This window comes from Lynx canadensis, chromosome C2 (genome assembly GCF_007474595.2).
Source record: "Lynx canadensis isolate LIC74 chromosome C2, mLynCan4.pri.v2, whole genome shotgun sequence".
Taxonomy (NCBI): domain Eukaryota; kingdom Metazoa; phylum Chordata; class Mammalia; order Carnivora; family Felidae; genus Lynx; species Lynx canadensis.
This window is the reverse complement of record NC_044311.2, coordinates 14,526,070-14,533,640: the sequence shown is the minus strand read 5'-3', so window position 1 is coordinate 14,533,640 and position 7,571 is coordinate 14,526,070.

Sequence of the window (7,571 nt, the reverse complement as noted above, 5' to 3'; positions counted from 1 at the left end):
GAGCAATGGTGTCTGACTAGAAACCTCTTCGTAATGACAATTCTGTGCTATTAAAGCATACAATTTAGCCAGAAGGCTGGCCATCCTGCCACACTTCCTTGTAAAGGTGAGACACCAGGAACAATTATGTGCATAAATAGTTGGGTGAGAGCCGAGTTCTGCAAAAGCATTTCGTCCAAGAGGACATGTAAAGTTCACATTTTCTGTCATGTAAGAGCTCACTGGGAAATTTTATTAAGGTGCATTGAACCCTCTGAACATAACCCACAGATGCTTTCACACCAAAAGTAGAAAAGGGCAGGTATGCGCAAAAGAAAGATTAATATGGCACAGTTTTTTGTTTGTTTGTTTGGCTTTTCAGCATAACTATTTTACCCCCTTTATTAGATCACTTAGTCGTTTTCTCAAACTTTTCCTTCTTAAATTTGCTACTATAATCTTAAAGGATGAATAAATAAATAAATAAACAATCTCTGTTGGAGACTTGCTTGGTGAACATCTGTCATGGTGTTTAATTATATGTTAACAGTACCCATTAAAAAATGCATTAATAACATTTGCAGTCTTGAACTGTTCATCGTGCGATTGTGTGGATCATGAAGTTTTTGCCAGGGAAAATACCCCAGAAGTTTCCAACTATCACAGGAACTCTGGGTCCTAATTAAGCAATCAGATTCGACAAAGTGTGTATTAATGTAAGATCACATACCTCGGGGCATTGAAAAGCTGAAGTCTGTTCTCTGAAAGTCAGTTACAATTGGTAGTGTATCACAGTTTCACTTCAAGTGTCCTAAATTGTATCTGAAAGTATCTCCAGATTTAAGGAGAGAGAGAAAGTTTTAATCCCTCCACTGTGGGTCCCTCAGTCTGAAAGGCATTTACTTTTAGGTTTAGGCATAACTATATTGTGTAATGGTTCTGTCTGTTTTTACCTAAAATTACAAGTGTGGTAATTATTTCTTGGATGGTCCCTCTTAAATCATATTACATAGGTTATGTTACTTCTCAGCTACAATGATGAACAACAAAAAGACATCATATTTAGAAGAGAACCCTGCATTTAATGAGGGCAATGTGTCTCAGCAGGAGCCACAGTCAGTTTTCCTTAAGGGTCTTTTGCAAATTTATGGAGCATGTTCGGTTGTCCCAATTGTTGGAAGGCATTACCACTGGCACTTAGTGGGCAATAGCCAGAAGGATGCTAGAACAACCCATGATGTGCAGAAAAGTCCCGTGTGATGAAGAATTGTCCAGCAATCAGCACAGGTTAGCATCATGCCAGATATTCATGAAGATGATATATCCTCATTACCTGAACCCAGAACCCAGCTCTCTTTTATGTATTAACATATATTATACTTTGCACAGTTTTTAGGTTCACGGACAAGTCTAGAAATGTAACTACCATGTAAATCAATGGAAGTTTGTCCTTTGTTTTTTTCACAATTTGACAAAAAGATATTAACCAGTTTTTAAAAATCGTGTTCCTAATTATAGTCCTGGTTATGATATTTGAAACACCAGTTTTCAGACAGTCAGCATTTTGTCTCTCCCATTTGTGTGGACTCTATTAAAGTAATCATGTGACTACTTTTTATGTTTTCTTGTATGATTATGTCTGAACTTTCATAATTGTTTCATTATAAACTACTTTCCTTTTCCCTCTCTTTTATTTCTAGGTAGGGATTTCTTTAAATCTATGAATATCAGAATACTCACAAAATCTTTGCAACATTGAGTTTAAGAGGATTGAGAAGCGCTGTTTGGGACAGATAAGGTTTTTTCTGGATTGCAATGAGATCATAATTATAATGATGGCTACCATTGTTTGATGCTTACCATATACCAGACAGTGTATAATCACTCATGATGAACCTCTTAGGTGCTATTTTTGTCTCTATTTTGCAAGTGAGACAATTGAGCATGGAGAGGTTAAGTGATTTGGCCAATACATTTAGTAAATAATAGAGCATCTGGGGCACCTGGGTGGCTCAGTCAATTAAGCGTTGGACTTTGGTTCAGATCATGATCTCACAGTTCGTGAGTTTGAGTCCCACATCAGGCTCTCTGCTGTTGGCATGGAGCCCACTTTGGATCCTCTGTCCCCTTCTCTCTTTGCCCCTCCCCTGCTCGCTCTCTGTCTCTCAATAAACTTTTAAAAAATGGGAAAAAAATAATAGAGCATCATTTGAACTCAAGTCTGTCTGACGTCAAAGCCAGGGTGCTTGATTGCCTAGTTAATCTAGAATTTTCTAGATTATTCTAGATAATTCTAGAAAACTCTAGTTTGCCCACCAATCTAGAGAAGATTGCTGCCTTGTCTGGGGAGGAACAACCAAAAGTAGATAATAGCTGTGTGTCTGATCTATCATTGTTTCCAATACAGCAAAACTAGTCTGTTAATGTCAGGATATGAGAGAGAGTACCAAAAACAGTGCTTCCCAAACTTTAATGTGCACGCTCATCTAAGGATATTATGAAAAAGCAGATTCCTATTCAATAGGTCGCTATTGGTCTATAGACCACTTTTTATGAAACAAAGACCTGAAAATAAGTTTCAAATATCAATACATTATAAGTATAGAAAATTGTTAATTTCTGTACAATTGGAATAGTAGAAAAATGCAAATAGCAAAAAATAGGTAACATCTTCAACTTTTCCATAGTACAGAAAATCTGCATTACTATTATGTAAAAGGAAAATATAAGACAATACTAGAACAATAAACAGGTTAGTGAATATAACATAGAACTGGTAATGACAACTAGGAAAATCACCAAAACTCCAAAATATAATAAACCCCAGAAATGAGTAGATATTTTACAAAGAAAAATATAAGTGATCTAATATTAAACTTAGATAATATAGGGGCGCCTGGGTGGCGCAGTCAGTTAAGCGTCCGACTTCAGCCAGGTCACGATCTCGCGGTCCGTGAGTTCGAGCCCCACGTCGGGCTCTGGGCTGATGGCTCAGAGCCTGGAGCCTGTTTCCGATTCTGTGTCTCCCTCTCTCTCTGCCCCTCCCCCGTTCATGCTCTGTCTCTCTCTGTCCCAAAAATAAATAAACGTTGAAAAAAAAAAATTTTAAACTTAGATAATATAATAGCATATATATTGACATTGCAAATTATATCAACTGATTATATATAAAGATATTAGGGGTGCCTGGGTGGCTGAGTCGCTTAGGTGTCCAACTTCGTCTCAGGTCATGACCTCAGTTAGGATTCGTGAGTTCGGGTCCCATGCTGGGCTCTGTGCTGACAGCTTGGAGCCTGGATCCTGCTTTAATTCTGTGTGGGTGTGTCTCTCTCTCTGCCCCTCCCCCACTCATACACACACACATTCTCTCTCTCTCTCTCTCTCAAGAATAAAAAATCATGGGGGCGCCTGGGTGGTGCAGTCGGTTAAGCGTCCGACTTCAGCCAGGTCACGATCTCGCACTCCGTGGGTTCGAGCCCCGCGTCGGGCTCTGGGCTGATGGCTCGGAGCCTGTTTCTGATTCTGTGTCTCCCTCTCTCTCTGCCCCTCCCCCGTTCATGCTCTGTCTCTCTCTGTCCCAAAAATAAATAAACGTTGAAAAAAAAAATTTTTAAAAGAATAAAAAATCATTAAAAAAATTCTTAAAAGTAAAGATATTAAACAAAATTTATTGGAAAAATCATATTAAAACCAGTAATTTGCTATATGTTTGCTCCCAGTATAGTAGCTAAAACATTTATATTTTAATTAGAATGTGGAAAAACGTACATTGATACACTTCTGGTTACAGTATAGACAAAGGTGATTATTTTATAGGATAATCAGGCAACTTTTATTAAAAATCATGAAAATGTTCATACTCTGGAACCAAAACTCGTCTTAGGCTAGGCTCTTTAGAGTACCAAAGGATTTACCCTGAAAAAACAATACAACAAAGAAAAAGGTTTAGAGCTTCTCTGGTCTAGAGCTCAATTCAGTTTAGCAGATGCTAACGGAGAGCCTGCTGTGGGAGACAGTGTTGTAGGTGCCCAGGGTACATAGGGGAGTGAAAAGATGAGGATCTATCTATGCCTACCAGGGGAAACCAGACAATAAATAACAATTTCAACAATTTCAAACAATTTCATTCAACAATTTGTAGTATGTTAGAATGCTATTGGTGCTATAGGAAAAAAATGCAGAGGAGGGCAACGAGGATCAGCATTTAGGGTACTAGAACAGGCAGGAATCGTGTTGGGTTTCTATCAAGTGCAACATGGAGCCATGGTAGAGTCCTGAGCAAAGGAGTAGTAATAGTGATAATATTGAGAAAATAAAGACAGCCTCTCACATTCAACAGCAGGAGAAGAGTGGAAGACTTTGAATTTAATAAACTCCATGGAAGAATATAAAGTCTTTACTTACAGCAAGGTATAAAATAAAAGATAAAAGCATCATTTTTGTATTAAACTCATGGGACATGGAGAAGATAAAGCCAAAGTGATTATAATTTTCATCACCATATTACAGTGAGAGATGATTGGTGAGCAAAAAAGAAGAAAGTAAACTTTCAAATATATAGAATGTGTGTATTTACCTGACCAAGTGGCAAAAAAAGGGGGGGGGGGAGAAAATCTTTAGACCAACCAATTAAGTCCTCCATATATAATACAGCACTATATTTATGTGGCAGCATAATATCAAGGTTACCATGACATACATTCCTATATTCTTCTTTACATAAACTGAAGGTAGATACATTCAGGTCAAATACACAACAAAATTAAATCCTTTTTAAGGTCATAAGAGTTCCTTCCAGCTTGGACTTTTTTTTCACCCTTATATTTTATAGAGGTAGGTAATTTAAGGTCCTTCTAACTCTAAAAATCTATGACTCTTTGGTATTTTTGTAATTAATTTAGGCTGAAGCCTCTGACCTCTATTGCGTCAGTGCCCAGGGTAAGGCTCAGATGTATCGGGGAAGACAGAAAGAAGAGCTACATAGAATTAACAAACTTCAAACATGGCTGCTTATTCTCCTTCCTATTGTAAAAATAAAAATGCAACAGAAGTCTCCAAGGTCAAAATCTCCTGTATTCAGCTCTTCTCCGTGAACGACTTCTTCATATCCTCATGCAAGACCTTTGACCCCTAAGAAGCCAGCAGCATTGGTAATTATGTCTCAAAAACAAATCTTTATATGGTATCCACTCTATAATGGATTCAGAGACATGAATAAAACATCTTAATTCTCAAGTATTTCTTTTTAAATTAATTTTTGAAAGAAAAATATCCTGTAAAGAAAGGAGGTGTTTTTTTTTTGAGGCTCTTGCATAGAAGGATATAGTTTTCATGGCCTATCTTGTTAAAAATGTTCTAGTACCCATCTGATGCACACTTATTTATGGATTTTAGACTAAAAGCTCTTTTTTGCCAGTTTTCTTCACAAGCACTTATCTCGACATCCTCATTAGGTGATTTTTCTCTTTTCTTTTTTGTGGAGGCCTAGCCATGGCCTTGCTACTCTCTTTTGTTCCATGCTGCAAAAGGAATGGTTTTAAAGCCTCCCTCTCCACCAGTCCCACCTTTTTTTTTTCTTTGTAATTAGCCTTATTTGAGGACCAGGGAAGCAAAAGACTGGAAAGAAATACAAAAACTGTTGAACAAAAGATACGATGTGCTTTACCCCAACCATATGCTGTATAGCTCATGTACAACCTGGGTCAGATGACTCGTATATATGCCTTTAAAATGAAAAGAGAAAGAAGAAAGAAAGAAGAAGAAAAAGCAGTGACTTACACAGCAGCTGCATTGGTATAAACAGGCTGGGAGTAAATGTCACAGAGGAAGGAGAATAATACATTTTACCTTTGTTGCAAAAGTAATTCGCTTTAAAACCAAGCAACACGATGAAGCTTCTTACCTGATAACAGTGCTGACGGACAGTCATTTGAAATATCTTAATATTAATTTGCTTTAATTGGGATGAGAGGAACACTTCTTTTTTGCAAACTCTAAGTGTGCTTTGTCATTTGAGTCACAGGCAAGTGGAATTGCTCGGCTACTTCCTTTGGTTTTGATGCAGTAATGATTAATGAAATATTTTTTTTTCTGCCTTCTGTTTTCTTAAATCATTCGTTAAAAACTTAGTCTAAATAAAGGGCCAATGGATTTATGTTAGCCGAGTCTCTAGAAGTCAAACTCTATCTTTCGGAAGACTAAAATTCATTGGACCTGTTAATCCTCAAACACAAACAAACAAAAACGACTCTTCAGCAACCACCCAACCAACCAACAGAAAGGGTGTTCGTAGCAATAAAATTCCATGAGAATGACCACCAAGGGCAGGCTGAATGGGACATGTGTTACAAAGTATGAAGACTGAGGGTTCCAAAGATGTGGTTGTCAAGAACCAACCTGTCTTCCTCCCCTCTACCCCATAGAGTAAACATTTTAAGGTTAGCAGATTGTAGGTAGGCTCTGTTTGTTGTTTGTGTTTTGTTTGTTTGTATTGTTTCCATTAGGCAGGTATCAATGATCCAACAGGAAACATAGAGCATACTCTAACCGGCTAATTTAAGGAGAGTTCAGTAAATAGTGTATTTATAAAGGTGTGAAAGGGGGTTAGAAAAACCAGCAAGGTGCAATATTGGTAGCCATTACCACCCCTCAGCCTCAAGGGGCAAAAAGAAGGAATCATTATCAAACTCTACAGAGGAGGCTATACGAAATGAACTATGGCTTTTTGAAGAGACTTGTAGCCAACCCACAATGACCTGGCAGTGCAGAAGTTAGAGGAACAAATACTCAACCCTTCTCACTTCCTGCCCTCTGATTTTCTGCAGATGCTTCCCATTAGCTAAACCCAGCAAAGGGCAAGGGAAGCTGGTGATGCCATCCTACAGATCAGCCTCCCCAGACACAGGACAGGTGAACGGGGAATCAGCAGGGGCAAATAGAAGCTATCTGTTTAAGTCCCAAGTAAGTACCTCTTTCTCTCCCCACTTTTTACTGTAGATACAAGCATCTGTTCCCCTTAAGTTTTCTTTTCCTTTTATGCAAAATCAGTTTAATGGAGTTCCTTTAGGAAACAATTCTAAACAGCAAAGTTAGTCTTCTTAATTATGTTAGCAGATCTCAAGGAGCTGAAAATATCTTTAAAAAATGTTGATGCCCCCCTATTTACCCACTACCGAATAGAAATTAATGATACGGTCATTTCATTCTAAAAATATTTATTGACTACTTACCAAGTACATGCTAAGGCACCGTCTAAGAAGCATGGAGTGCCCAAAGGTAAATCAAATAAGGATCCCATCATTAGCACATATCTCTGGATTCCTTGCTTCCCTTTCTGATTTCTTCTATTGTGCATGCTCAGCCACAAGATGGAGCATATGGCCCAGGCCTGCCAATCAACATGTTCCTTTCTTCTGGCTAGTGTGATAGGTTCAGGACGGATAAATTCTCTAAGATAGATATGTGGGACTTTTTTTGCCATATGTATTAAGAAAGAATTGCTCTTTCAAAATGAATTGCTCAGTAAATAGATGTAAAATATGTCTGTGAGAAGGATGAGGCCAGAGTGAAATAAGCAAAGCTGAGGAGGGAAA